This window comes from Ylistrum balloti, unplaced genomic scaffold (assembly GCF_031769215.1).
Source record: "Ylistrum balloti isolate Yb309-2 unplaced genomic scaffold, AGI_CSIRO_Ybal_v1 Utg370038, whole genome shotgun sequence".
NCBI classification, from domain to species: Eukaryota; Metazoa; Mollusca; class Bivalvia; order Pectinida; family Pectinidae; genus Ylistrum; species Ylistrum balloti.
The window spans coordinates 618,864-632,781 of NW_026782097.1; positions in this window are offsets into that span (position 1 = coordinate 618,864).

The window sequence follows — 13,918 nt, forward strand, 5'->3', positions numbered from 1 at the left end:
GAAGTGTCTTTGTGTATGTAAGGAGGAAGTGTCTGTGTGTATGTAGGGAGGAAGTGTCTTTGTGTAAGTGTCTGTGTGTAAAGTGTCTGTGTGTATGTAGGGTGGAAGTGACTTTGTGTATGTAAGGAGGAAGTGTATGTGAAGTGTCTGTGTATTGTGTATGTAGGGAAGGTCTGTATTGTGTGTAGTGTCAGGAGGAAGTGTCTGTGTGTGTAGGGTGGAAGTGACTGTTGTGTAGGGAGGAAGTGTCTGTGTAGGGAGGAAGTGTCTGTGTGTATGTAGGGTGGAAGTGTCTGTGTGTATGTAGGGAGGAAGTGTCTGTGTGTATGTATGTAGAAAGTGTCTGTGTGTGTATGTATGTAGGGAGGAAGTGTCTTGTGTGTAGTGTCTGTGTGTGGAATGTGTGTATGTAGGGTGGAAGTGTCTTTGTGTAGGGTGGAAGTGTATGTGTGTAGGTAGGAAGTGTATATGTGTATGTAGGGAGGAAGTGTCAGTGAGTATGTAGGGAGGAAGTGTCTGTGTGTATGTAGGGAGGATGTGTATGTGTGTATGTTCTGTGGATGTGTCTGTGTGTATGTAAGGAGGAAGTGTCTTTGTGTATGTAAGGAGGAAGTGTCTGTGTGTATGTAGGGAGGAAGTGTCTGTGTGTATGTAGGGAGGAAGTGTCTGTGTGTATGTAGGGAGAAAGTGTCTGTGTATGTAGGGAGGAAGTGAAGTGTTGTGTGTGTAGTGTCTTTGTGTAGGGAGGAAGTGTATATGTGTATGTAGGGAGGAAGTGTCAGTGTGTATGTGGAAGTATCTGTGTGTGTAGGGAGGAAGTGTCTGTGTAGGGAGGAAGTGTCTGTGTGTATGTAGGGAGGAAGTGTCTGTTTGTATGTAGGGAGGAAGTGTCTGTGTAGGGAGGAAGTGTCTGTGTGTGTAAGGAGGGAGTGCCTGTGTGTAGTGTTTTTGTGTATGTAGGGGAAGTGTCTGTGTGTATGTAGGGAGGAAGTGTATATGTGTGTAGGGAGGAAGTGTCAGTGCTGTGTGTATGTAGGGAGGAAGTGTCTGTGTGTGTATGTAAGGAGGAAGTGTGTGTGTATGTAAGGAGGATGTGTCTGTGTGTATGTAAGGAGGAAGAGTCTATTTGTATGTAGGGAGGAAGTGTCTGTTTGTATGTAGGTAGAAAGTGTATGTAGGGTGGAAGTGTCTTTGTGTAGGGTGGAAGTGTATGTGTATGTAGGGAGGAAGTGTATATGTGTATGTAGGGAGGAAGTGTCTGTGCGTATGTAGTGAGGAAGTGTCTGTGTGTATGTAGGGAGGAAGTGTCTGTGTGTATGTAGGGTGGAAGTGACTTTGTGTATGTAAGGAGGAAGTGTCTGTGTGTATGTAGGGAGGAAGAGTCTGTTTGTATGTAGGGAGGAAGTGTCTTTGTGTATGTAGGGAGGAAGTGTCTGTGTGTATGTAGGGAGGAAGTGTCTGTGTGTATGTAGGGTGGAAGTGACTTTGTGTATGTAAGGAGGAAGTGTCTGTGTGTATGTAGGGAGGAAGAGTCTGTTTGTATGTAGGGAGGAAGTGTCTTTGTGTATGTAGGGAGGAAGTGTCTGTTTGTATGTAGGTAGGAAGTGTATGTGTGTATGTAGGGTGGAAGTGTCTTTGTGTAGGGTGGAAGTGTATGTGTGTAGGGAGGAAGTGTCAGTGTATGTAGGGAGGAAGTGTCTGTGTGTATGTAGGGAGGAAGTGTCTGTGTGTATGTAGGGTGGAAGTGACTTTGTGTATGTAAGGAGGAAGTGTCTGTGTGTATGTAGGGAGGAAGAGTCTGTTTGTATGTAGGGAGGAAGTGTCTTTGTGTATGTAGGGAGGAAGTGTCTGTGTGTATGTAGGGAGGAAGTGTCTGTGTGTATGTAGGGTGGAAGTGACTTTGTGTATGTAAGGAGGAAGTGTCTGTGTGTATGTAGGGAGGAAGAGTCTGTTTGTATGTAGGGAGGAAGTGTCTTTGTGTATGTAGGGAGGAAGTGTATTTGTGTATGTAGGGAGGAAGTGTATGTGTTTATGTAGGGAGGAAGTGTCTGTGTGTATGTAGGGAGGAAGTGTCTGTTGTGTATGTAGGGAGGAAGTGTCTGTGTGTTTGTAGGGAGGAAGTGTCTGTGTGTATGTAGGGAGGAAATGTCTGTGTGTATGTAAGGAGGAAGTGCCTGTGTGTATGTAGGGTGGAAGTGTCTTTGTGTATGTAGGGAGGAAGTGTCTGTGGGTAGGTAGGGAGGTTGTGTCTGTGTGTATGTAGGGAGGAAGTGTCTGTGTGTATGTAGGGAGGAAGTGTCTGTTTGTATGTAGGGAGGAAGTGTCTGCTTGTATGTAGGTAGGATGTGTGTATGTAGGGTGGAAGTGTCTTTGTGTAGGGAGGAAGTGTCTGTGTGTAGGGAGGAAGTGTATATGTGTATGTAGGGAGGAAGTGTCAGTGCGTATGTAGGGAGGAAGTATCTGTGTGTTTGTAGGGAGGAAGTGTCTGTGTGTATGTAAGGAGGAAGTGTCTGTGTGTATGTAAGGAGGGAGTGCCTGTGTGTATGTAGGGTGGAAGTGTTTTTGTGTATGTAGGGATGAAGTGTCTGTGTGTATGTAGGGAGGAAGTGTATGTGTGTATGTAGGGAGGAAGTGTCTGTGTGTATGTAGGGAGGAAGTGTCTGTGTGTATGTAGGGAGGAAGTGTCTGTGTGTATGTAGGATGGAAGTGTCTTTGTGTAGGGTGGAAGTGTATGTGTGTAGGGAGGAAGTGTCTGTTTGTATGTAGGGAGGAAGTGTCAGTGCGTATGTAGGGAGGAAGTGTATATGTGTATGTATGGAGGAAGTGTCTGTGTGTATGTAAGGAGGAAGTGTATGTGTGTATGTAAGGAGGATGTGTCTGTGTGTATGTAAGGAGGAAGTGTCTTTGTGTATGTAAGGAGGAAGTGTCTGTGTGTATGTAGGGAAGAAGAGTCTATTTGTATGTAGGGAGGAAGTGTCTGTTTGTATGTAGGGAGGAAGTGTCTGTGTATATGAAGGGAGGAAGTGTCTGTTTGTATGTAGGTAGAAAGTGTATGTAGGGTGGAAGTGTCTTTGTGTAGGGTGGAAGTGTATGTAGGGTGGAAGTGTCTTTGTGTAGGGTGGAAGTGTATGTGCGTAGGGAGGAAGTGTATATGTGTATGTAGGGAGGAAGTGTCTGTGCGTATGTAGGGAGGAAGTGTCTGTGTGTATGTAGGGAGGAAGTGTCTGTGTGTATGTAGGGTGGAAGTGACTTTGTGTATGTAAGGAGGAAGTGTCTGTGTGTATGTAGGGAGGAAGAGTCTGTTTGTATGTAGGGAGGAAGTGTCTTTGTGTATGTAGGGAGGAAGTGTCTGTGTGTATGTAGGGAGGAAGTGTCTGTGTGTATGTAGGGTGGAAGTGACTTTGTGTATGTAAGGAGGAAGTGTATGTGTGTATGTAGGGAGGAAGAGTCTGTTTGTATGTAGGGAGGAAGTGTCTTTGTGTATGTAGGGAGGAAGTGTCTGTTTGTATGTAGGTAGGAAGTGTATGTGTGTATGTAGGGTGGAAGTGTCTTTGTGTAGGGTGGAAGTGTATGTGTGTAGGGAGGAAGTGTATATGTGTATGTAGGGAGGAAGTGTCAGTGTGTATGTAGGGAGGAAGTGTCTGTGTGTATGTAGGGTGGAAGTGACTTTGTGTATGTAAGGAGGAAGTGTCTGTGTGTATGTAGGGAGGAAGAGTCTGTTTGTATGTAGGGAGGAAGTGTCTTTGTGTATGTAGGGAGGAAGTGTCTGTGTGTATGTAGGGAGGAAGTGTCTGTGTGTATGTAGGGTGGAAGTGACTTTGTGTATGTAAGGAGGAAGTGTCTGTGTGTATGTAGGGAGGAAGAGTCTGTTTGTATGTAGGGAGGAAGTGTCTTTGTGTATGTAGGGAGGAAGTGTCTGTTTGTATGTAGGTAGGAAGTGTATGTGTGTATGTAGGGTGGAAGTGTCTTTGTGTAGGGTGGAAGTGTATGTGTGTAGGGAGGAAGTGTATATGTGTATGTAGGGAGGAAGTGTCAGTGCGTATGTAGGGAGGAAGTGTCTGTGTGTTTGTAGGGAGGAAGTGTCTGTGTGTATGTAGGGAGGAAATGTCTGTGTGTATGTAAGGAGGAAGTGCCTGTGTGTATGTAGGGTGGAAGTGTCTTTGTGTATGTAGGGAGGAAGTGTCTGTGTGTATGTAGGGAGGAAGTGTATGTGTTTATGTAGGGAGGAAGTGTCTGTGTGTATGTAGGGAGAAAGTGTCTGTTTGTATGTAGGGAGGAAGTGTCTGCTTGTATGTAGGTAGGAAGTGTATGTGTGTATGTAGGGTGGAAGTGTCTTTGTGTAGGGAGGAAGTGTCTGTGTGTAGGGAGGAAGTGTATATGTGTATGTAGGGAGGAAGTGTCAGTGCGTATGTAGGGAGGAAGTATCTGTGTGTTTGTAGGGAGGAAGTGTCTGTGTATATGTAAGGAGGAAGTGCCTGTGTGTATGTAGGGAGGAAGTGTCTGTTTGTATGTAGGGAGGAAGTGTCTGTGTATATGAAGGGAGGAAGTGTCTGTGTGTATGTAAGGAGGGAGTGCCTGTGTGTATGTAGGGTGGAAGTGTTTTTGTGTATGTAGGGATGAAGTGTCTGTGTGTATGTAGGGAGGAAGTGTATATGTGTATGTAGGGAGGAAGTGTCAGTGCGTATGTAGGGAGGAAGTGTCTGTGTGTATGTAGGGAGGAAGTGTCTGTGTGTATGTAAGGAGGAAGTGTATGTGTGTATGTAAGGAGGATGTGTCTGTGTGTATGTAAGGAGGAAGAGTCTATTTGTATGTAGGGAGGAAGTGTCTGTTTGTATGTAGGTAGAAAGTGTATGTAGGGTGGAAGTGTCTTTGTGTAGGGTGGAAGTGTATGTGCGTAGGGAGGAAGTGTATATGTGTATGTAGGGAGGAAGTGTCTGTGCGTATGTAGTGAGGAAGTGTCTGTGTGTATGTAGGGAGGAAGTGTCTGTGTGTATGTAGGGTGGAAGTGACTTTGTGTATGTAAGGAGGAAGTGTCTGTGTGTATGTAGGGAGGAAGAGTCTGTTTGTATGTAGGGAGGAAGTGTCTTTGTGTATGTAGGGAGGAAGTGTCTGTGTGTATGTAGGGAGGAAGTGTCTGTGTGTATGTAGGGTGGAAGTGACTTTGTGTATGTAAGGAGGAAGTGTCTGTGTGTATGTAGGGAGGAAGAGTCTGTTTGTATGTAGGGAGGAAGTGTCTTTGTGTATGTAGGGAGGAAGTGTCTGTTTGTATGTAGGTAGGAAGTGTATGTGTGTATGTAGGGTGGAAGTGTCTTTGTGTAGGGTGGAAGTGTATGTGTGTAGGGAGGAAGTGTCAGTGCGTATGTAGGGAGGAAGTGTCTGTGTGTATGTAGGGAGGAAGTGTCTGTGTGTATGTAGGGTGGAAGTGACTTTGTGTATGTAAGGAGGAAGTGTCTGTGTGTATGTAGGGAGGAAGAGTCTGTTTGTATGTAGGGAGGAAGTGTCTTTGTGTATGTAGGGAGGAAGTGTCTGTGTGTATGTAGGGAGGAAGTGTCTGTGTGTATGTAGGGTGGAAGTGACTTTGTGTATGTAAGGAGGAAGTGTCTGTGTGTATGTAGGGAGGAAGAGTCTGTTTGTATGTAGGGAGGAAGTGTCTTTGTGTATGTAGGGAGGAAGTGTCTGTTTGTATGTAGGTAGGAAGTGTATGTGTGTATGTAGGGTGGAAGTGTCTTTGTGTAGGGTGGAAGTGTATGTGTGTAGGGAGGAAGTGTATATGTGTATGTAGGGAGGAAGTGTCAGTGCGTATGTAGGGAGGAAGTGTCTGTGTGTTTGTAGGGAGGAAGTGTCTGTGTGTATGTAGGGAGGAAATGTCTGTGTGTATGTAAGGAGGAAGTGCCTGTGTGTATGTAGGGTGGAAGTGTCTTTGTGTATGTAGGGAGGAAGTGTCTGTGTGTATGTAGGGAGGAAGTGTATGTGTTTATGTAGGGAGGAAGTGTCTGTGTGTATGTAGGGAGGAAGTGTCTGTTTGTATGTAGGGAGGAAGTGTCTGCTTGTATGTAGGTAGGAAGTGTATGTAGGGTGGAAGTGTCTTTGTGTAGGGAGGAAGTGTCTGTGTGTAGGGAGGAAGTGTATATGTGTATGTAGGGAGGAAGTGTCAGTGCGTATGTAGGGAGGAAGTATCTGTGTGTTTGTAGGGAGGAAGTGTCTGTGTGTATGTAAGGAGGAAGTGTCTGTGCGTATGTAAGGAGGGAGTGCCTGTGTGTATGTAGGGTGGAAGTGTTTTTGTGTATGTAGGGATGAAGTGTCTGTGTGTATGTAGGGAGGAAGTGTATGTGTGTATGTAGGGAGGAAGTGTCTGTGTGTATGTAGGGAGGAAGTGTCTGTTTGTATGTAGGGAGGAAGTGTATATGTGTGTATGTAGGATGGAAGTGTCTTTGTGTAGGGTGGAAGTGTATGTGTGTAGGGAGGAAGTGTCTGTTTGTATGTAGGGAGGAAGTGTCAGTGCGTATGTAGGGAGGAAGTGTCTGTGTGTATGTAGGGAGGAAGTGTCTGTGTGTATGTAGGGTGGAAGTGTCTTTGTGTATGTAAGGAGGAAGTGTCTGTGTGTATGTAGGGAGGAAGAGTCTGTTTGTATGTAGGGAGGAAGTGTCTTTGTGTATGTAGGGAGGAAGTGTCTGTTTGTATGTAGGTAGGAAGTGTATGTGTGTATGTAGGGTGGAAGTGTTTTTGTGTATGTAGGGATGAAGTGTCTGTGTGTATGTAGGGAGGAAGTGTAAGTGTGTATGTAGGGAGGAAGTGTCTGTGTGTATGTAGAGAGGAAGTGTCTGTTTGTATGTAGGGAGGAAGTGTGTATGTGTGTATGTAGGGTGGAAGTGTCTTTGTGTAGGGTGGAAGTGTATGTGTGTAGGGAGGAAATGTCTGTGCGTATGTAGGGAGGAAGTGTCTGTATGTAGGGAGGGAGGAAGTGTCAGTGCGTATGTAGGGAGGAAGTGTCTGTGCGTATGTAGGGAGGGAGTGTCTGTATGTAGGGAGGGAGGAAGTGTCAGTGCGTATGTAGGGAGGAAGTGTCTGTGTGTAGGGAGGAAGTATCTGTGTGTATGTAGGGAGGAAGTGTCTGTGCGTATGTAGGCCAAAAGAATTTGCGTGTGTGTGGTGTGTGTGTGTGTGTGTGTGAGTAGTGTGTGTGGTGCGTGGTGTGTGTTGCGTGTGGGTGACTGCGTGGGTGTGGGTGTGTGGTGTGTGTGGGTGGGTGTAGTGTGAGTGTGAGTGTGTGTTATTTGAAATGAAAGAAACCATGCAATGGATTACATTGGTCTTAATTTGGAAAGCACGTGCCACTCGACATCCCCTGACCCCCTCCCCATCCCACCACGAAGATAGGCCCGTCATTCAGAACACAAATACACCTATATCATGTCAACATCAAAAACAATGTACAGTTGGTAAACGAGTTGATACAAAGTGAAGCGAATGTTCGCTGGATGACATAGAGTTTTCTGGGAGAAAAACATCGTATCAGTTCCTCTATTTCGTGTTTTTTCTTTTAAAAAATCCGTAAGCACATTAAAATGTAAAAAGATGGCACTAGCACCGCTCAGACAAACAACATGACGTAGGCCAAAAGAGGGAACAATGGTTTACCCAAGCCAAGAACCACACACTATCATCAGTGTGGCATCTGTACTCAAGATGTGGATTATTTAACACTGCTCAGACAGATTCACAAAAACTTTCCAGCTTTCCCAACCTCACCAGCCTTCTTCCATCATTTGAGCGGTGTGAGGTTTCTCGTTAAGAAGTAAACTTATCCTGATCCGCTCCTGCAAAACCTATTCCGCGTCTAGAAATGATCGTCAGTGTGCTGGTAGCGGCCAGGCTAAAGCGTTCCAGTATGACGGGAAAGCGCATTCACATCTGTAGTGAATCTGGTGGGGCATGGCTCGGGTAACAACTAGGATACGGACACGCGCACGTGTTTGGCACTTGGGACCACGAGAGATATGGATTGGACAATGACTAGTGACTATGGTACATTTAACGTTCATTATAGATGATAATGAACGAGACAATAGGTGATGATGGCAGTGGAGAAAACTGATAGTAGAAACAAGATGATGTAGGAATAACAACATTGAGGAATAGTTGGAACTTCAACATAAATGATAGATGTAAAATTAGATAGAGAAACGGTAAGAAATGTCTGTTCTGGCATTATTACCTGATTCTGACGTTTGACTATGTAATTTTCTGTGATTGTTAGATAAAACGATACGTATGTTGATTCTAAAATAGACTTTACCGCCATGTGACAGAAATATTAAACGACACGTGTGTTGACTCTAACTTTGGGCCCTACTTTCTAATGACCTACTCTGACCTCTCCGTGAATTCCACACGAGAAACACCGCAAAGATACAGGCTGGGAATGTCTTCCCTATCAGCGCTTACTTCGGTTTACCAGTCGTACCACAAAATGTCTGAAATGTTCAGCAATAAGTTATTTCCGGGTTCGAGTAGTCCGGTCCAGACCGTGTTTTACAATCTTCCCTCATCAACGCCGTTATTTTTCACAGCAACTCGTATGTGTGTTTTGCATACATCCAGGAGTACAGTTAGAGCCGTCAACCCGTAATTTGTTTTGGCAGCCTCTCGATGACAGCCAGATAGATTATGAAAGCTGATGCAAGCAGATTGACCTTTTCCTGATACTGTTTGATAAGAAGCACATTTTGCCCCTAACTGCTATCTCGAACGTCTCGCGTGTACGGGGTTAGGGTTTGAGATATTTCTGGGTACTAGTAGTCCACACTCTTCTCCCTTAACTCTTCAGTGTAAATAAAAAAAAAACAACAAACACGTGCGTTGTATAATGTTTACATTTTGTTTATTTGGCATATCTGTACGCAACAGCCATATAATGTGTTTCACTTCTTTATATAACTTCAAGAAACAAAACACGCTTAATGTTTGTGTGTGTGTATTTGTTTCCTCTGAAAAGTGTTTATCTAATTAAGAAAATATCTCTGCTCTTAAAAGTGTGATTATACAATTTTTTTCATTGCACGGCGTTTTCGAATTTACCTTATCTGTAGAACGGATGCTTGATTGATTCAGCAGGTGCGCGCTATATTAGAGAAATAGGTATCTGTCTGTGTCATCCCTATCTCACAAATAGCACCATAGAACACACCATACAATACTGTCCATCTCTTACTTACTAAATATCATATAACCACTGCCTCCCAAAAAATCGCTAGATAAACACCAAGTAGTCAGCATTTATGTATGACCATTACAAAATCTCTAGACTAACACCAAGTAGTCAAAATTCATGTATGACCATCACAAAATCATTCATGTATGACCATCACAAAATCTCTGGACTAACACCAAGTAGTCAGCATTCATGTGTGACGTTAGTATATCGGCCCGGACAACATTTATAATATTTAACACGACTTGTACCAATGTTACTGTATTATATCAGTCTGAACTTCTGCAGTAGATTTACTAGCGAGCCTAATAACCAACCCCTGATTACTTTTGTTCAGAATAGCTCATTTGCTTCCTTCGTCTAATTTATGATTCAAGAGTGAAACTTCCATCAGTTACTCCTAAGAGATCATCATTTTAAATCTGGTTGTTTCTTTATAGCCCCACTAGCTGGGAGACAAGGATCTATCTTGTTGGTTTTGTTTTGTCCTTGGTAGTCCTTGGTGGTCCTCGGCAGTCCTCTATAGACATCCGCGGTATTCTGTAGTAGACATTTGGTATTTAGCTGGTCCAATGCAATCCTTGCACGTCCTTGGTAGCCAGCAGTAGCACCCGGTAGTCCTTTGTAGTCCTTGGTATTTAACTAGACCTTGTTTGTCCTTGGTAGGCCTCGGTTGTCCTTGGTGTATAGCAAGTCCATTGTAGTCATTGGAAGTCACTGACAGTCCCTGCTTGCACTTAGTAACTCGCAGCAGCACCCGGAAGTCCTCGACAGTACGGAAGCCTTTCATAGACATTGCTTTCCCTTTGTTCGTCCTTGAAAGTCCTCGGCAGTCCTGAGTAGTCTCTACGAGTCCATGGCAGCCCAAGCAGGACCTGTAGTCCTCGGTAGCCCTCGTCACTCCTTGGTAGTCCGTGCTAGTCCTTTTAGCACCTGGCAGTCCTTGGTATTTCGTTAAACCCTCGTAGTCCTTTGTAGTTACCAACAGCAACCAGTAGTCCTTGGTAGCCTTTAGTATTAATTTGGTTCCCTGGAACCCCATGGTAGTTTTGTAGACTTAGGCATTAACTGGTTGTCCTGGGCAGTCCTTGGTAATCTCCAGTAGTCCCTGGTAGTTCTTGGCAGTCCTTGGTAGTCCCTGGTAGTCCTTGGTAGTTCTTGGCAGTCCTTGGTAGTCCCTGGTAGTCCTTGGTAGTTCTTGATAGTCCCTGGTAAGGGTACGTCACTTTTCAACTATCAAACATAACCATAATATTACTGAGCTTTGTCTGACTCATTACGTAACATCTATATTCTGGTATCATAATAATGTAACACGCATGTCAGTTTCATGAGAAAACAAATGGAAATGTACTCTTTGGCTTTCCGTGGCTTTGTTCTCACTAGTGACGACAAGAAGGCTTAAAGATGGTCTTTGTAAAGTGCATGCAAGCACACACAGTAATATACATCATGATCACCCGAGGTCTGATCTTAGTCGCTATCCTGTCCATGATAATATATATGCTTTATCTAATCAACACAAAAGCAGCAAAATTGTAAACATACGTTACCAAGCTCGTCTTAAGGTACATTTAATCCAAACATTGAAAAAAAATGTCAACGCCATTTTGTTACGTCACTATCGATTGGCTAATGCGGCGTTGTAGGACATTATCAAAGAAAAGAGTTCATGGTTAATGTGCAAGCTAATACAGTATGTGATTGAAGAATTGATTTGTTTTATATTATTGATCCAAAGCACAAAAAGCCGCCTGTATGATATGTCTACTAAAATGATTAAAGTTTATCTCACAGTTTGTTATATTCGATCCCGTTTCAACTTTCTTCTTCATGATATGAAATCGACAGATTTCAAACCGTTAATCATGACTTTTTGTCCGTACGTGCTTAAACTTTATTGAAATTATCAGTATGATAAGGTCCCCGTCAGAAAATCATCCAAAGGTTGGGATTTGGATTTCTTAGTAAATAATTACTATACGTATCAATGAAATGATGAGAGGCGGTTGAGGGAGAAACACTGTGTGTTGTTGTTGGCAAAAGTCTCCACACTCACGCCTACTCATTTTAAACCTGTATCCCATTGATCACATGTAATCCGGCATTAGAAGTGTGTAGGAAATAATATTTGTTTCAGAAAGATAAGGATGTCAAAGATAATTCCAAAAATGACAAAATGACGTTATAAGAATAAAGAAAATGCCAAAACTGACTAAAACTGACTCATATTCTTAATGTGTAACTCCTACACATGTGTCCTTGTTAAGGCGAGTATGGCATGTCACTTAAATCACAATATTTTGCTGGTAATTCGAAACCAATGTCATGAAACATTTTCTTCGCATCTGTAAGTATATAATTCTTTCTTATTTGAATCGATTTCGTATCTTAGGGCTATAGAAGAATTTGTCCATACACATCAATACCTTATACACAAACAAATTGACATACAAGGGAAAAATGAATGGCACTAGTATTTGACATCATCCTATTAAAGAAAAATGAGGGTACAATCCATCGGCGCTTACAAATTGGATCGGGCCAGTTTAAGTGGTTTAGAGAGACTTTTTATGTCAAGCAGCAGGAAAAAGAAGTCGTTTTGGTTATGTCTAAATCGGGACGAGAGGGCCATAAACTCTCAATATTGTCTCCTCGTTTCAGTAGCTTTATCCTTTACTCGTTTCTGTAGCTTTATTACCTCCTCGTTTCTATAGCTTTATCATTTCCTAGTTTCGGTAGCTTTATCATCTCTTCGTTTCAGTAGCTTTATCATCTCCTCTTTTCAGTAGTTTTATCATCTCCTCGTTTCTATAGCTTTATCATCTCCTCCTTTCTATCGCTTTATCACCTCCTCGTTTCAGTAGCTTTATCATCTCCTCTTTTCAGTAGTTTTATCATCTCGTTTCTATCGCTTTATCATCTCCTAGTTTCTATAGCTTTATCATCTCCTCGTTTCAGTAGCTTTATCATCTCCTCCTTTCTGTAGCTTTATCATCTCCTCGTTTCTATCGCTTTATCATTTCCTCGTTTCTGTAGCTTTATCATCTCGTTTCAGTAGTTTTATCATCTCCTCGTTTCTATAGCTTTATCATCTCGTTTCAGTAGTTTTTATCATCTCCTCGTTTCTATAGCTTTATCATCTCCTCGTTTCTGTATCTTTATCATCTCCTGATTTCTGTAGCTTTATCCTCGTTTCTGAAACCTTTCTATTCCTCGTCATTTTAGATAAACAGAGGATTTCTCTCGTGTTCAGTACTACCAACAATCTAGAGAGATGTAATACTATTGAGGTATGGAGTTCAGGCAGTATAATATATAGTTATGGACATAATTCATGGGAAAGCGCGCAAAACATTGATTTTCGGCTGATAGGATTGGATTTTACAGAGAAATTCAAAATATTTCATCATTACCCAATCCATGCATGCAACTTTGCCATTTTTTCCTGGCATCATTAGACGTTGTGATCGCTTGAAATATTGTTATGTTATCTCCGTCCAAAAATGAATCATATCTGTCATAAAGGCCACCCCTTAATTAAAATTTGGAATAGGAAAGCCCACGAAGGAGATATTTAAACGCTGCAGGGAGGTAATACCGATGGATTTCAGCTTTATTGATGGCCGGTACACACACACAAATACCATAAATTTGGAGCAAATGCCTCTACTGGAAACATAATTAATTTGCTGCAAATATGGTTCATACGGTCAATATTATGAGCTTGATTGTTTCCGCCATTCCCGACAGATTCATATAGCAGGGACATGTTCAATCTTACATTGTCCAAATCATCCAAAATCACTAAAACTAGCTACAAGGTCATTACTGTCTAAACTAGACACGTATCAAAGGAACAGGCAAAAAAATCTAACAAAAATAAACAATATGGGACCATGTAACACATTATATTAATAATGATACGTTATATCTGTTGTTTTACTGGCAATACTGTAACCAGGTCACAGATCTGTCATGTTATTGGCTACGATGTTACCACGTCACAGATTTGTCATGTTACTAGCAACACTGTTACCACGTCACAGATCTGTCATGTTAAAGACAACATTGTTACCACGTCACAGGTCTGTCATGTTAAAGACAACATTGTTACCACGTCACAGATATGTCATTTTACCAATAACACTGTTACCACGTCACAGATATGTCATGTTACTAGCATCACTGTTACCACTTCATAGATCTGTCATGTTACTGGCAACACTGTTACCACGTCACTGATCTGTCATGTTACTGACATCACTGTTACCACGTCACAGATTTGTCATGTTACTAGCAACACTGTTACCACGTCACAGATTTGTCATGTTACTGGCAACACTGTTACCACGTCACTGATTTGTCATGTTACTGACATCACTGTTACCACGTCACAGATTTGTCATGTTACTAGCAACACTGTTACCACGTCACAGATCTGTCATGTTACTGGCATCACTGTTACCACGTCACAGATTTGTCATGTTACTGGCAACACTGTTACCACGTCACAAATCTGGCATGTTACTGGCAACACTGTTACCAAGTCACAGATCTGTCATGTTACTGGCAACACTGTTACCACGTCTCAGGTCCGTCATGTTACTAGCAACACTGTTAACACGTCTCAGGTCTGTCATGTTACTGGCAACACTGTTACCAAGTCACAGATCTGTCATGTTACTAGCAACACTGTTAACACGT